Source organism: Chionomys nivalis, chromosome 17, assembly GCF_950005125.1.
Source record: "Chionomys nivalis chromosome 17, mChiNiv1.1, whole genome shotgun sequence".
Lineage (NCBI taxonomy): Eukaryota > Metazoa > Chordata > Mammalia > Rodentia > Cricetidae > Chionomys > Chionomys nivalis.
In genome coordinates, this window is record NC_080102.1 from 13,010,578 (window position 1) to 13,026,171 (window position 15,594).

General features: G+C 38.7%; 1 non-coding gene across 1 annotated transcript; it reads left to right on the forward strand.

The window, feature by feature from the left end:
- The first annotated feature begins 6,968 nt into the window (after window positions 1-6,968).
- LOC130889247 (U6 spliceosomal RNA) lies at window positions 6,969-7,074 on the forward strand. Its single transcript, XR_009058519.1, has one exon. It is a non-coding gene; the product is annotated as a U6 spliceosomal RNA (small nuclear RNA).
- The last annotated feature ends 8,520 nt before the right edge of the window (window positions 7,075-15,594 follow it).

The window sequence follows — 15,594 nt, forward strand, 5'->3', positions numbered from 1 at the left end:
ATAGGAGACATCTCCCCATCAAACCATCACAATCATTAAAGTGCTTGTTTAATAAGCATGAGGACTTGAGTTCAGATCCCCAAATCTGTCTAAAAGTCAATTGTGGGAGCATGGGCTTATACCAGAGAACTGGGCATTGGAGACAAAAGGATCCCACTGAATTATTAGTTAACTAGTTATCCTAAACTGGTAAGGTGCAGAGTCATTTAGAGATAGGTTCAAATGATAAATTTCAGAGTGATTGGGGAAGTCATCAAACACATTTGACCTCTGGCCTCTACACATCTACACAAACACACACACACACACCAAAATGATTAAATATTAATTTATATTGACAACAATATTTGCTTGGACTAACAATAGTAGTAATGAATGCCCTAGTAAAGGAATAAGAGGCCAACTTGTCCAAAGTGGAAGTGTCTTCCCTGGAGATGTTTAAGTAAGATACAACCCATATTCACTTCCAATAACAGGAAAAGAAATAAAGATGTGTCATTTTGTGTATTCTTTTACCAAACTAATAAATTTCACTAGGAGATGATCTTAACTTTAATTTTATTGGGATTTACTCAGGCATCCTGAAAAGTGAAATATTTGTTCTGAGTCACAGATGCTCTGTACAATTGTTGGGAAGATAAACATGTCCCCTCACAAAGAACCCTGCTATCTTATCAACAATCATCTCCATTTCCTGATGGCGCCTTGTTTTTAGTGAAAGAAGAAAGAAATATGTCTGTGGTGCATCCTTATTGTAAACATTTTCAATAGTTCAATAGTATCTCACTGCGTCGAGGATGAAAATCTAACCACATGCTTCAGGTCACTGCCTCCTGCAATGACACTGGCTTTGCTGATTCATGTACACATGAGCATGCATACAGCCCAGACACACACAGAGACACACACACTAAACAAATGTAAAAATAATTTTCAAAATGTATGCTTTAGCCTCTAATTCCTCTCCCATATAAGAATTACCAGGAAGACACCTGAACTCCAGATACTCCAGAAATGCCACCTTCCTGGCAAGTACTTTCAAAGTTCTCTTCCCCTAAGAAAGATGCTGTCTTCTATTAATCTGAGAGGAGAGTGTGCTTTGATTCTATGATTAATGAAAGCAGAGTACCTTTTCTAGAGAATTCAGGAAGTGATGGAAATAAAGTATAAATACCCAGAAATGACATCTATCAATAAACCATTTTACCAGTCATATAAGTTTCTTTTCATATGGCTCTGTCATATAAACTTAAAATCTGAAAAAAAGAAAACAAAAAAAAAAGGCTTCAAATGGAAATACTGGGTTTCCCCACCTCTCGTCCATAGTAAGCTCCTGAGACAGAGATAAAAATGAGAAATCATGAAGGACATTTTAGCTGGGTGGAATACCAATGAAGAGTTCAGGTTCTTTGATGAGAGCTATACAAAGCCAATTTATTGTTCCTTCTGGTGCCTTTTGGAAAATGCATCCTTCTCATAACATTTTACACAGAAGCAGATATCTTCCGTCAATATGCATATTCTGTAAAAGCAATTCACAATTGTATTCATAAGTAGGGTCACCTTTACACTTGCACGATGCATGTGGGATGCACAGGCAAATATATCATTTATACATGTATATATTTACTGTGGCTAAAATTATATAGACAACTGTCTGTGTACCCAATGGGTTTCGATTACTGCAATCCAGCTTCTACTGAGATGATCCATAACTTATCACGGTAGTATTTTAGGCACCTTTTTCTGTTGTTCGGTCTTTACAAAAGTAATTAAGCTCTACAACTAACTATCATTCTTCTTCTGAATTTATTGTGTCAGAAGTCCCCGAGTTTTCAGTCCTCTAGGCATTGTTTTTGTTTGAACTCAAAACAAAACAAAACAAAGGAGATTGCTATGATATTAGAAGTTACCCTCAAGACTAAGGAGATTGCTATGATATTAGAAGTTACCCTCAAGACTAAGGAGATTGCTATGATATTAGAAGTTACCCTCAAGACTGTTCAAAGGAAGCACCGTCAGCCAAATAAAAGAAAGGCACTAATACATTGTAGTCCCCTTGTCCCCATTCCTTGTATAATAGCCAAGCTGCTTCAAAGGTGTTTGCTATAGGTTGTGTCTTGTCTGTTCTAGTTTTGTCTTGTCTTTTTCTATTTTGTTTACATTAAAGGGTGTGTGTTATGCAAGTTTCAGGAGACCTTTCTATGTCACTTATCTCTACCCTTCTGAAAATGTAGCCAGGGAGGACATGGTGTGATAGTTCGACTCCTAATAGAAAAATGCACTTAAGAGAAGCCAGAGGGAGTGAAATAAAAAACCTGGACCCCATGATTCTGAGGGGCAATGTTGTATCTCTTGCACTGAGATATCACTCGCACAGAAGCAAGAGTCTGGAAAACTCTTGAAAAAGCCTTGAAAAATCAGCTTCTTCAAGCCCATTTCTGAACTGCTGACAGTTCTCCTGGAAAAATAAGCCACGTCAGAAAATGGAAAGGAATCGTGGGTTCTTAATAAAACCTGCCAAATTAAGGGATGTTTATTCTGAAACTTTCATTGATTTAAAAGTATATAGAAAGATGCCTTATTGAAAAGTCAGGTGGGAGGACGAAAAACATGGCTCAGTCAGCCAAATGCTTGCTGCCCGTGTGTGGAGGCCTGAGTTCTGATCCCCGGTACCCATACGAAAAACTCAGTGTAGCCCATATGCACTTGTATTCCTAGTACTGGGGAGGTGAAGGCAGCAGGTTTTGGAAGCTTGCTGACCAGTTCATCTAGTTGAATCAGTGAGCTCCAGGTTCAGGGAGAGACGGTGTCTCAAAAACTAAGGTGGAGAGTTATAGATCTCTGTCCTGACACACACGTACACAAACACATAAATAAACAAATAAGTAAGTAAAAGTCATATTGATACTTACCATATATTGAAACCAGAAGTGTCTGCGTGCGTGCGTGCATGTGTATGCGTCTGTGTGTGTGTATCACTTATGTATAAAAATATAAATCGGTATTTTAGATCAGAACTAGTACTCAGACACCATGTAGAATTTTGGCTGAGATCTTTATATTATTCTTTTTTTTCTTTACTAGATAGAAAGAGAAAACAACTTGGGGAGGTCATAATGTCTTTAAATGCAAAATAGGTACAAATCATTTTTAAAACACAGTCTTCGTATTATAAATTAAATTGAAATCTGTATTAGAATATTAGAAGGCCACCACATTTTTGTCAACATGTGTTTATCCATGGGACACAGAGCATGAAGGCAGTGGAGCTTTTCCTACTCCAGAATACATTTTCATTTTGTATTTCATACACTCCAGCCGGATGAGTGGGCAGTTATTTTGAAGGTTGACAATCTGCTCCAAGTTTCAGAAAACAGGCGAATCCACCAAGAAAGAACAAAAAAGATTTGTGATCCCAGTTCAGAGGATGGAGATTATGTAGGCTTTCATACTAAAATGACCCTTGAGGGAAAAAAAGATCCCAACACTGCTATTTATTGTAATTGTAACCTTGGGGAAGTTGTTGCTGTTGACTGTGCCTTTGTTTCTCCACTTTTAGGATGGGGTAGTAGACACCTCCCCAAGCTGTGCTGGTGATTAGTGAGGCCATTAAACACTTAACTTGGTGCCTGACAAGCTTCATGTGTTTTCAATCCTGCATTCCCATGTCCTGTCCCCTCTTCTCCACTGCTCGTGCATGTTTCTTTATTGTACTGACTATTATTTTTTTCTATTCTGAAACAAGTGGACGACTGGTAGACTCTCCTGACTTTTAATAGTTATGAAATCTGTGGTACCACTAACACATCCTGTGTCTGGACCTCATGAGTTAATTATTCAGCATTACTGGACAAACCGGAGCCTCCTGGATGTTACTAAATGGAAGAACTGTTAGGTGAAATGCCCCATCAATCCCAGATACCCTACCACAAAGCTATGTGCCATCTATGTGCTGGAATCTGTTGACCTAGTTACGCCATCTCTAATTCTATTCCTGATAGCCTATAATTAGGATGGTCTGAAATAGCCTGAAAATTCTCAGTGCTAGCATTTATCCCAAAAGGCAAGTCACAAAACCTTCAATGCGGCCTTTTCTGAAATTTCCTTTTAAATCAACATGGAGAGAGATGAGAAGGGAGAAGGAAGGAGGTGATGTAGTTAGAAGTCAGAATGGAGGAGGAGAATGGGAAGAGAGGAGAGAAGAGAGAGGAGAGAGGAGAGGGAGAGGGAAATCGTTTCTCATTTTTGTATGTTTCATCAAAATGTAGAGCAAGCTCTTCCCAAATTCATTAGCAAGTATCTCAGATCTGTGCGAAAAGGTCGGGAGAGTCACCCCAAAGAAAATAACCCCGAGTAGTAAATAAAACAAGCAAATCTTTATGTCCACACAGTTTCTGCTTTTATGTCTGGGTCTAGTACGACCATAGAATCCCTTCGGAAACAACTAAACATGAATATAACAGTATTTTCAACCCCAAATGTCCCCTACCCTCCCCTCCCACCCCCAGCCCCCACAAATAGAACTTCAGAAACGCAACACCTATCAAATATTTCCTCAGAAATGCCAGATTGCTGAGATTTTCAAGAGTTCTACTTTTTTTCTTTCCTTTTTGACATTTAGACAGATTGAGTCTGAGAGAGGAAGTGACTCCAGCCCAGACTGCCCCGCACCACTGTCAGAGGAAATAACTGAAGCAAAATGAAGTGATAATACACTGTAGAATATTTAACAGAGAGAGAAGCAGGGAAAATGGCAATCTGAGAATATACAACTGGGTCCCTGAAATAAACGCAGTGCAAGAGCAGCCGCCAACTACAGTTGATCATGAAATGGTCGAATTACCTTTTGCTCTGCGGGCTGTGTGTTGACATAGGAGCACTTATAGCCCGATTGTCAGGGGAGCTGGCTCTTTCCCCCCAGTTTCTGGTATCATTTGTCACAGAGCCCGCCAGCTTCCCTCTCTACCCCTTTCTGTCTACTCATCAGCGAGAGAGCTGGTAAGTGACCATCTTAATGACTGCTGCCTCCCGTGGTGCCAGGCCTGACAGAGAAAGTACAACCCTAAGCCTTTATGTCACAGCGTGAATGAAATCAGAAAGTCCAAGGGAGGATATTAGCAAGGCTCTTTCCATTCTGGAGAAGACTCAAGGTGACTGGGGACGTTGAGATTTTCTGCCCAAGGAAAGATTTGATAAATAGGGTGGTGAAGGAAAACCACAGCCCCCTTCTGAGAGCTTAATGAGAAAACTGCGGCCTCCTGGGGACTGGAGAGAGAGTGCTGAGGTGGTATCCTCCCATCATGCAAAAGTGGAAGCTTCGCCAAGACAAGCTTTCTTCATCCCCTGAAAACTTCAGAGAAAGGAGAGTTGCTTGGAATGAGGGATTGTTTTAAAGATTCTAGCACCCCTTATTCACAAACGGGTGGAGTCTGGCATGTGAGGAAGGCCAGTGTGTCCTTTCCTTTATGTGGGTGGTTGAAAGGCCTCTCTTTTCTCTGCTGGCAAATTTCCTCTCCATCTTTGGGCTGAGGCCTACTGGTGTAGGACTCCACCACCCACTAAGTCCGAGCCCATCACCAAGATTGAGGCTAGAGGAATGTTCCATCCTCGCTCTCATTCTCCCTTAATTCTTCTCTCCCTCTCTTACCTTTCTTTTTTCTTTCTATCCTTTCTTCTTTGTCTTCATTTCAATTGATAGATGACCTTTAAAATCTTACAGCACAGAAAAGCCAAAATCAGGTTCCAGAGGTTTAAGTGGAGAAATGACTTGGGAAACATTACAAGTGATGGCCAAAAAAATCAGCGATGAGGATTCCCTGGGATAATGATCCACTGAAGAACACACATACATACAGTAGAGAGTTTTTCCTTGTAAAACAAAATAATTAGGCCTGCTTCCTGGACACAGAAAATGAAGTGACTTTAAGCCCTGGGTCAAGTTTTTCAGCTGTGTGAATGTCATCAATGAAACGGTGACCATAATTTGCGGTGATGAGATACTAAGATGTGGGGACAGAGTAGAATTGGAAGATGGTTCACTCAAAGTTCCTCTTAAAATTTTGCAGTTCTTAAGACACATTCGTTCAGTCACTGTGATAAAAAAACAAAAAAACCCAAGGGGGTGTGTAGGCTAGAGAGAAGTCTCTGCTACTAGGGGCCTTTGCAGATCTTGTAGATGACCCTGACTCCATTTCCCACACGACAACTCATAACCACTTAGAACGTTCACCTCAGGGGGTCCAATCCCCTTCCCTTCCAGCCTGGAGATCCTGCACACATGTGTGAATAAACACTCACCCAGGCAAACATGTATTCATATCAAGTAAATGTAAAAATCTGTTTTGATGCTGAAGAAAAGGCTTTGCGGTTAAGAGCACTTGCTGTTCCTACAGTGAGTCTAGGTTGGTTTCCAGAAACCCTGTCAACTAGCTCACAACCACCTGCAATTCCAACTCTAGGGATCCATCTCCCTCTTCGAAACGTCCATGTTTTCACAGACATATGATGTGGGAGTCCCTTCTGCGTGCTGTGATTACCATTAATAAATAAAGAAACTGCTTTGGACCTATAGCAAGGCAGAAGTTAGGTAGGCAGGGAAAAACTAAGCTCAATGCTTGGAGGAAGAAGGGCTGAGTCAGAGCCAGATGCCATGGAGCCACTGCCAGAGTCAGACATGCCAAAGCTTTAGCCGGTAAGCCACAGCTACATGGTAATACACAGATTAATAGGAACAGGTTAAAATAAGATGGAAGAGTTAGCCAATAGGAAGCTAGAGCTAATGGGCCAAGTAGTGACTTAGTTAATACAGTTTCTGTGTGATTATTTGGGGTCTAAGCTAGCTGGATGGCCTGAAAAACAAGTGTCCTCCTTCCAACACACACACACAAACACACACAGGCATTCACACATACTACACACACAAACATAATTCACATACAAGATAGCAAGCATTCTTCCTTCTGCACCATAATGCTCACTTTATCATATACTAAAATTGGAAGGATACGAAGAAGATTAGCATGGCTCCTGCTCAAGGATGAAATGCAAATTCATGAAATGTTCCATATTTTAAAATAAAATAAAAATAACCAGCTACAACAACTTTTCCCTCTCAAAAAGTTTGCAAACAGAGTATCACATTATTTCTTAAAATGATTCTAGTTACATATTACTTAATAAGTTGAAACATTTTTATTTCATAATCACAAGGATTTAAAAATATTGATGAAAATTATTTGGAATATCCACTTAAACTTTAAGATAAAATATTTATGATGCAGTAATATATGTAATATTAAACACATGATTTGAATTATCTTTCATGGATGGGCATATTAATAAGTTTAAATGAACTGTTAGTATGAAACAGCCATTTTTATTAGGAGTTATTTTAAAGTTATTTTTTGAATTCAGGAAAAACATTGGAAATTTTAAGAAGTCTTATTGATCACTAAATAAAATTACTTTTAACACTTTAATTTATATTGTCCTCTTCTATTTTATCTTATAAATTCGTCATTTTAAAAGTTTCAGTTTTAATTATAGTGCTTACATAATTTATCATTGGTAATTGTAAGTGTAGGTCCTCTTTATTTAATATCTATAAGGTACCAGACATGCTTTCTATATTTAATTCTTAATTTAATCTTCTAATGAAGATGAAAAAATCCATATTCAAACATTCTAAAAATGGGATAACCCTAAGTGCCAAAACTGATTTTGAACTCAAGCTTGCTTCTCTCCAGTTGTGTCCTTACAACCTGATAGTTCTTAGCCTTAACACATGTTATATATGACATTGCTTCTTTGTGCATTTTTCATTTGAAGTTGATAAAAAAAAATAAAAACAAGTTTCAACACAAGAGTACTATAATGGTAAATTGTAAATTTTAACTAAAAATCAATCTTTTCCTTTTTGGCTAATGAAAACAATCCTAGTTTGCGCCAGTGGCGAAAACAGACACTGTTTGCTTTGAGAGCCTTAAATTTTTTGGATAGTTCTACATCTTACATATTGTTATGATTTTCATTTTGATGAGGTTGTAAGATCTTGTCGTGGTATTCCCTTGTGCTCTGTTCTTGGACATTAATCATATGAAAATAGAACAATTTTCCCATACAAAGGAATGGGATGGGACAAGAGAGACTGACTGACAGTCTCAATGACTCTACTTCTGCCTGCTACATAGGGCGCTGTTTGCTGTTTGAACTTGTAGCGATTAGCTGGCATGAGGAGTATCAAAAGCATACTCCATGGATGAGAGAGAGGGGAGCAGTTCCCGCGATTACCCTGGCAATTGCCCATCTGCTTCAGAAGGAAGTGTTTAACCTGCAGGTAATCATGGGGAAATAGTTTGATAGTTTTAAATTTTTTCCAGGGTGGGGGCAGAGTTGGGATGGGAGTGGCTAACGGTGCAGACTCTCAGCTTCCCTGACAGCTCCATGGCATCACAGGCAAAGCCAGTACAATTTTGAACATCTTCTCACAAGACAAACCAGGATAATGGTGCCATTCAATGAAATAAATTAATACAGACTCCAAACTCTAGCATTTCCTTAAATGGATGGAGTAGCATCCGATGAAATGTATAGTGTGTCACCCATTCGTATTCCTCCATTCCTTTCAGAATCGCTCAATCATGATTACTGCAAAGGCCTTCATTTGGAAATTTTTACTTATATGCTTTTTTATACTTCATTTACATGTTACCTTGTGTGTTATTCATATGTTTTTATGCCTTCTGAACTTGTCTATTTTTCAGGGTTACAGTAAAAGCCTATGTAGCTTGAAAGGAGAAGGGTGGTCCTGTCAATTAGATTTCTCCCTTATCATGTGGCAAGATATTGGCATATAAATCTTCTGGTTGCTGCAGCCATGTCAGCTTCATAGTGTAAGTCAGTCAGTTATGGACAAATTTCATGTTTAAATGTTTCTTTGCTTTTATTATTAAGAGTTTCTTTATGATACAACCTCCAATTTGTTTCCTGATAAATTATTAAATTAAAAAATGAAAACAGTGTCTTCCCAGCAAGAACATTTAAGCAGCCATGCTGCATCTGCAATGTCTGGCTTCCCATTATTTCCTTATGGGGACTTGAATATCCCATAACCTAAAAAAACTAGGGAATTTAGAAGCAGTAAATTCCTCTGCCACTTTTTAACAGTTTCAGTAAATCCAAAGTCAACACATGCCATGTAGTTTATAAATTATTAATATTAACCTACTCATACATTTAGCAAATACTATATTTTTAAGTGGCTTACAATGTTCAAAAAACTGTTCTGATACATCGTATGGATGCTTCAGTGAATGAAAATAAGACACAATATAAGAAAACAAAAATTTTCCCTGCTCTCCAATAGTTCACATAGTTGTAGGATAAAAAAGAAATCTGCAGAAAGAACACGTAGCAAAATAGAAATATATGCTAAGGAGAAATCAGAAAAAGGCAAATGTACATGACGAAGAGGATGTTGGAGTTTTAGACAGAGTGCCATTAAAGACCTCGAAGAAGATTGGAAGTAAGTGACTGCACTATCTACAGGAAAACTATCACAGACAAGCATTGTCTGGTACAGTAGCCATTAGCTATACTGGGTAATACAGCTATAGAAACTCACCATCACATAGAAGGTAAATGATGCTGTCTCAAAGGAAAGATAAGACAAATCTAAAGTTTCCAAAGAAGGGAGCAAGAGAAGCCCCACAGAAGTGAGCGTGGCTTAACTCTGTGTAAGGAATGTATGGAGGAGAACTAACAAGGACCAGGGCTCTTAGAACCATGCTGGAGTTTTAAGACATCCCTTGAGAGAGATGGAAAACCTTGGGAATGCTGAGTGGAAGGGTGCTCTAGTCTGATTTGCACTATGTCAAGGTCACTCTGACTGCTGTTTTGAGAATGAAGTAAAAGAGCCAAGAGCATGAGTCCAGAGGCCATTGCAATCATCCAGGGCAAGTGAGTGAGAGTTTGGAGCAGTACGTATCAAAATACGAAGTAGTAGATTAAGTTCTCGATAAGATACTGCAGCAAGACAAAGGCGTAAAAACTTCCTAGAGATTGTTTCACACCACAGAGTCTGGAAACCATGCCAAGATGTTAGGGTTTGACTGCCTGAACTAGACAGCACGTGTGAATATATGTTTCTCCTCCCTGTATCAGTTCTGATGCTAGCACTCCATCTTCTCCTCCAGCATGTACTAACTGCAGTCCCTAAAAACTAAGTAAAGTTTTGATGCTGTATTGTATTGATGGTTTAATTGATTAACACTGAATGGGAGAGATAGTGCAATACAGTCATCACTTAGGACAATAAATATCCTCCAACTGATTCTTCCATATTATTATTAAGGATACAGTACGTGACAGGGGTTCTATTGGTGGGCAGTTCTACTTATGGAGGTTATGAATACCATAGAGTTGAACTAGAAGGTACATAATAGCTGTGATAGACACATAAAATGCCAATTCTGCTGCTTTATCTACAGTATTTCACTTGCCATTCAGCAATCAGATCATGAATCTACAACTATTACCAGAACAAATTCTTCAAATTTCTGTAGCCGACGGAGTGAGAATTGACTTCATGAAGAGTACAATCTGCAACTTTCATGAGACGACTTTTGTGTTCATGAGACAAACACTTATAAAGTAAACAAATATTGGATCTGGAGATGACTGATCAGTTAAGGGCACTGACTGCTCTTCCAGGAGATCCAGATTCCTAGCACTGAGGTGGTGGCTCACAACCATCTGTATCTCAAATCCCAAACACTGACATCTTCCTCCATCCCTCACAAGGCCAGGTAAGCATGCGGTACATAGACATATACAAGCAGAGAAAACCCCCATACACATGAAATTTTTAATATTTTAACTGAACAAATATAAACATTTATAGGTTTGAGGTAAGGCAAATGCACTTTGCCCTTTCATATTTTAAATAAGCCCAGGTAAGAATTTCCTTCATTGCTTGTCTGGTTCCCAGTTCCTCTTCACTGCTGAGGAAGGCGAAAATTGGGGCTTGAGTTCAAGGGAATGTGCATTAAGGCCAAGAAAAGGGAAGCTCAATTAGGCTAACAATTTGACTGTGTGATATTGTATTGTACTGCTGTTCTTATATAACTATGAAGAAAGCACATTTAATTTTCCCATAAATCAAGTAGCCAATAATATGGGAAAGGAAACCTTATCTTTTCTTCAGGTTTATCCACAGATAGGTAAAGGACAACATGAAAATGACCAAATTCTCTCTTTTGACAGCATTGTTCTAAAATCTGACGAGACACAATGTATTCTGTTGTTTTAAATACTACCCTAAACACAAACTCAATAAATTAAACTCATTTTAGTTGCAATCACTTCAACAAGCATTAGTTGATAAGATCTCTTCCCTCTTGGCAGAAAATACCGGGAAAAAAAAATTCTCCTGAAAGTTGCAGATTGTACTCTTCATGAAATCAGTTCTCACTCGTCAAATAAAAAATATTTGAACACAGAGATTTGAAAAGAGTGAGAACAAAGACGCTAAATTTTGCTATTTTGCATCTTCCACTCTGAGTGTCAAGAGCCTGTACAGAAACAGTAGTGTCTGGAAATGCAAGTAGTTTCATGGTGTCTGTTGAGGAGTATAACTCGGGCGCACTCAGACAACTTTTCTGTCTTTCCTTTGACTTGGCGCACAGAACAGTCGTCAAGAGCATGACCATTAATCATAAAGTCAATCCACTGATTCCTCAGGCTCCAAGAAAATCACTTAATCCACTTCCACATTTGGCTGAATAATTTTATAAAGGAAATAATGATGACAGAGAAACAAATGAAGAAGCATACGGCATGCGGTAAGTAACCTAAAGAATACATTTCTCTTTTACTCCTCCTCCAATTCCCCTAATATTATCCTTTGAATCAACCATCATTAATTTTCATTCTGCCTGTCTATCAACAATATTCATTTCCCCCCAATAGTTTGCTCCCATTAGGAGTTCTTTAAAATCTGGTTTATGGAAAAATCTTTGAGGGCTATGAGAGCAGTGGAAAACATTCCTTTTATATACGTAAGTAATATGAGACTTGGTCTTGGTGGAACTTTGTGTAGGAAGCTGTGTAATCAGCCAAAAAAAATTGTATATTCCCATAGGTGTGTCAGTTGGAGCTGCAAAAAAGGGGGTTGACAATGAAATAGAAACTGTCACAAAGCAAGCCTGGATGTGTGTGTATATATTGGCAATGAAATAGTCTGTCTTATGGCTATATATCTTGGGCTAAATTATTTGTCATGAAGAATGCCTGTTTTTTAACGACCTTGATCTCCCAAATGTAAGGGAATTTTAAGTAATTGTAAATGAAGAAAACAATCAAATAATGTTGCCAGATTGTTTTCAACATTGTGTAAGCTAGTCAAGAATATTTGCTCTAGATATTTCCCTATAAATGTATTCCAGTAAGACTCTTAAGGAATAAGGAAAATAGAGCAAACATTCCAGTTTGTTCAAATTTAACAGATGGCAGTAGTACCTATAGCTTCAAATAGCTTTCTTTAATGGTGATTTTACGTGCTTTTTTTCAACTTAAGGATTGCCCTATCTATGAAGTAGTATGATTATATCCACTGTTTTGCTGCGAAAACTAAAGTCTAAAGTCACCCAACAAGAGAGAAGCCAAGTCAACACTACAGCCTAATAGGATTACTTTACTTTCCATCGTGAACCTCAATGTTTATGTTACCCACCTCTATCCCATCTCCATCCCACTCCTTAATTTGTCATCTAAGAAACTTTCAATAATGCACTGTTGTACAGAGCTTCATGGATAGTGAATTTATTGAAGTAGAGAATCAAATTAAAAATGTATTTTTTGTCGTTTTTTTTTTTTTTTTTTTTTTTTTTTTTTTTTTTTTTTTTTTTTTCGAGACAGGGCTTCTCTGTAGCTTTGGTGCCTGTCCTGAAACTAGCTCTTGTAGACCAGGCTGGCCTCGAACTCCCAGAGATCCGCCTGCCTCTCCCTCACGAGTGCTGGGATTAAAGGCGTGCGCCACCACAGCCTGGCTTAAAAGTGTATATTAAGGGTGTACATAGCTGTGAGAAATTAGTGAAGTCTTGGAACCTCTAACCTTAAAGTAAATCAATCCAGCTGTTCAGTGCTGGCTTTTAATCCCAGCATTTGTGGGGCAGAGGCAGGCGACTCTCTATGAGTTTGAGAGCAGTCTGACCTTCAGAGCGAGTTCTGGGTCAGCCAAATCTACCCTGAGAAATCCTGTCTCAGGAAAACCATAAATAAATACATGAACAAATAAATAAGCAAACACATAAATAAAATGTAAAAATTTAAAAAGTAAATCAATCCAAAATTTTAGGCAGTCTGGTCTACAGAGCGAATTTGGGACAGCCAAATCTACACGGAGAAATCCTGTCTCAGAAAAACCATAAATAAAGAAATAAACAAACACAGAGTTAAAATCTAAAATTTAGAAAAAGTAAATCAATCCAAAATTTTAATAAACATTTAGGAACCCACAGAATCTGGTTTATGCCTGCTCACATCTGAAAGATCATTCTCGCGGTGCCATTCTTCACCAGTCACGGGATTTGTTGTGAAAGCAGTTGGTGGTTTTTTCCTGCCTCAGAATCCTTTCATGTTTTCCCTTCTGTGCCATCCTTCCCTCAGACCTATTTGTTGGCTAATGTCTGCACTTCAGGATCAGTTCGTGGTTCGTTTGCACAAGACCCTGCACTCCCTCAGAGGTGGTGGTGGGCAGGGGAGTTTGACGACCCCACCATATCTGTCTCATTCTCTTAGTGTGGTTTTCCAGTCATCTATTACCCTATCTCTCTAGACTGTGGGTTTCTCTAAAAGATGAACTGTGGTGTAATCGTCTTGGGCACATGGCATAGACAACGTGCTGGTAAATGCTTAGATAACCACTGATCTTTCGGGGTAAGGATACACTTAGAAAGAACTTCCCTCTCATTATTCCCTGAAAGTCCCTTTCATCATTAGCACAAGGCCCTAAATATGATGCCAAAGTTATAATTTTGCTTTTCAGAGACAAGATGGATGTATGTAGTGATTTAGTTTTTTGTTTCTGCCCCCCCCCCACACACACACAAAAGGTATGGTTTGCTGGCTTTTACATTTAGAACCAGGCTTAATGAACACACACTTGAAAGTTATGTTTCCACACTCATGAAGTTTAAAGGTATGCCTTTCAAAAGAAAAAAGAATATTGCTCTTAAAGTCCTAACTCTTTCATTTTAAATACAACTCATAGTTGGCATCCCCTGGATAAATGAAATGAGAAACCAGCATATATCAATGAAGACCACTTAAATTTTTAATTGAACAGCTAATCTAATAAACTCCATCATCATATATATGCTCCCTAGTCTCATTTCCAATAGCGAAGTGCAAGTGAGTCTCTTTCCACTTTCTGTAAGTGCCTCTTAATCTGCCCATACAGAATTCTGTCTTGCAGTATACTTTCATTCTCTTGACTTTGTTCTGCCTTTGCTTCCCCTGTAACTTCCCGAGTCTTCGTTAGGCTCCTACTGAGAATTCTAAACACAAAGGGAATAGGTTTGTCTTTAAATAAGGAAAGTTCTGTTATCTCCGAGGCATTTGCCATATGGACTCCTAATAGAGGCAGACACTGGAATGCTTTCTTAGACGACTCCAGAATGTTTCCAGAGACACAGGCATGCAAATTAAAACTTCTGCAAGGACAGGATTGATTTACTGTATGCATTTGCCAGAGGCTTTACCAGAATATTCTGCAGTATGAATTATAATGTGTTTTTTAATAGCTAGAACAAGTGGGACATTATGAGCCCTGTTGTTACATGTTATATATGCCAAAAAGAGTGAGAGGCAAATAAATATGTTTTTAATGTACAGTAATTTGTGTCCACTGTGTCCCCCCCCCTTGCATTGATTTTATTACACAACCCAGTTAGCAAACATAATATTGGAGGGATGGCTTTAAACAAAAGGATACAATTCCAATGAGATAAAAAACAGCATTGGGTTTTTGGTTTTTTTGGGGGGGGTTGTTTTTGTTTTTATTTCTATTTTGTTTTGTTTTCAGAGGTAGTTTGGGAACATTCTGGATTGGTGCAAGGATGTAAAAGGCAGGGACTCGGACAGCTCTTGCTGCTTGTTCTAGAGCTGGTGTGTCTGAGGCTGGCAAGTTTCTTGTGTTCTGTGAAATGGCAATGTAGCATCACTGAGTGCCACGAGGCATCTAAGGCCTCTCTCCACTGACAGAAAGGGATGAGGAGAACAACAAAGTATCTTTGGGAACTCCAGAGGATATTTAAGCTGCAATAAAACCCTGCAGCAAGAGGAGTCTCAGGAAGTTAATTGAATCACTGTTTTACAGGAAATGTTTACCCCAGCACCTGTGGACAAGCAGTTGCTCAGAAAGAGAACCGAGCGGACAGGCAGTTGATCAGAAGCAGGGTCTTTTCTTGCTGTTCTCAACCTGCTGCCTGACATCCCCAATTGTTATTATTTTATATACCAAACTCTCAACTGTGTGAGCATATCTACACAGGTATTTGGAGTTTGCCACACTTGCTTATTTCCTGAACATGA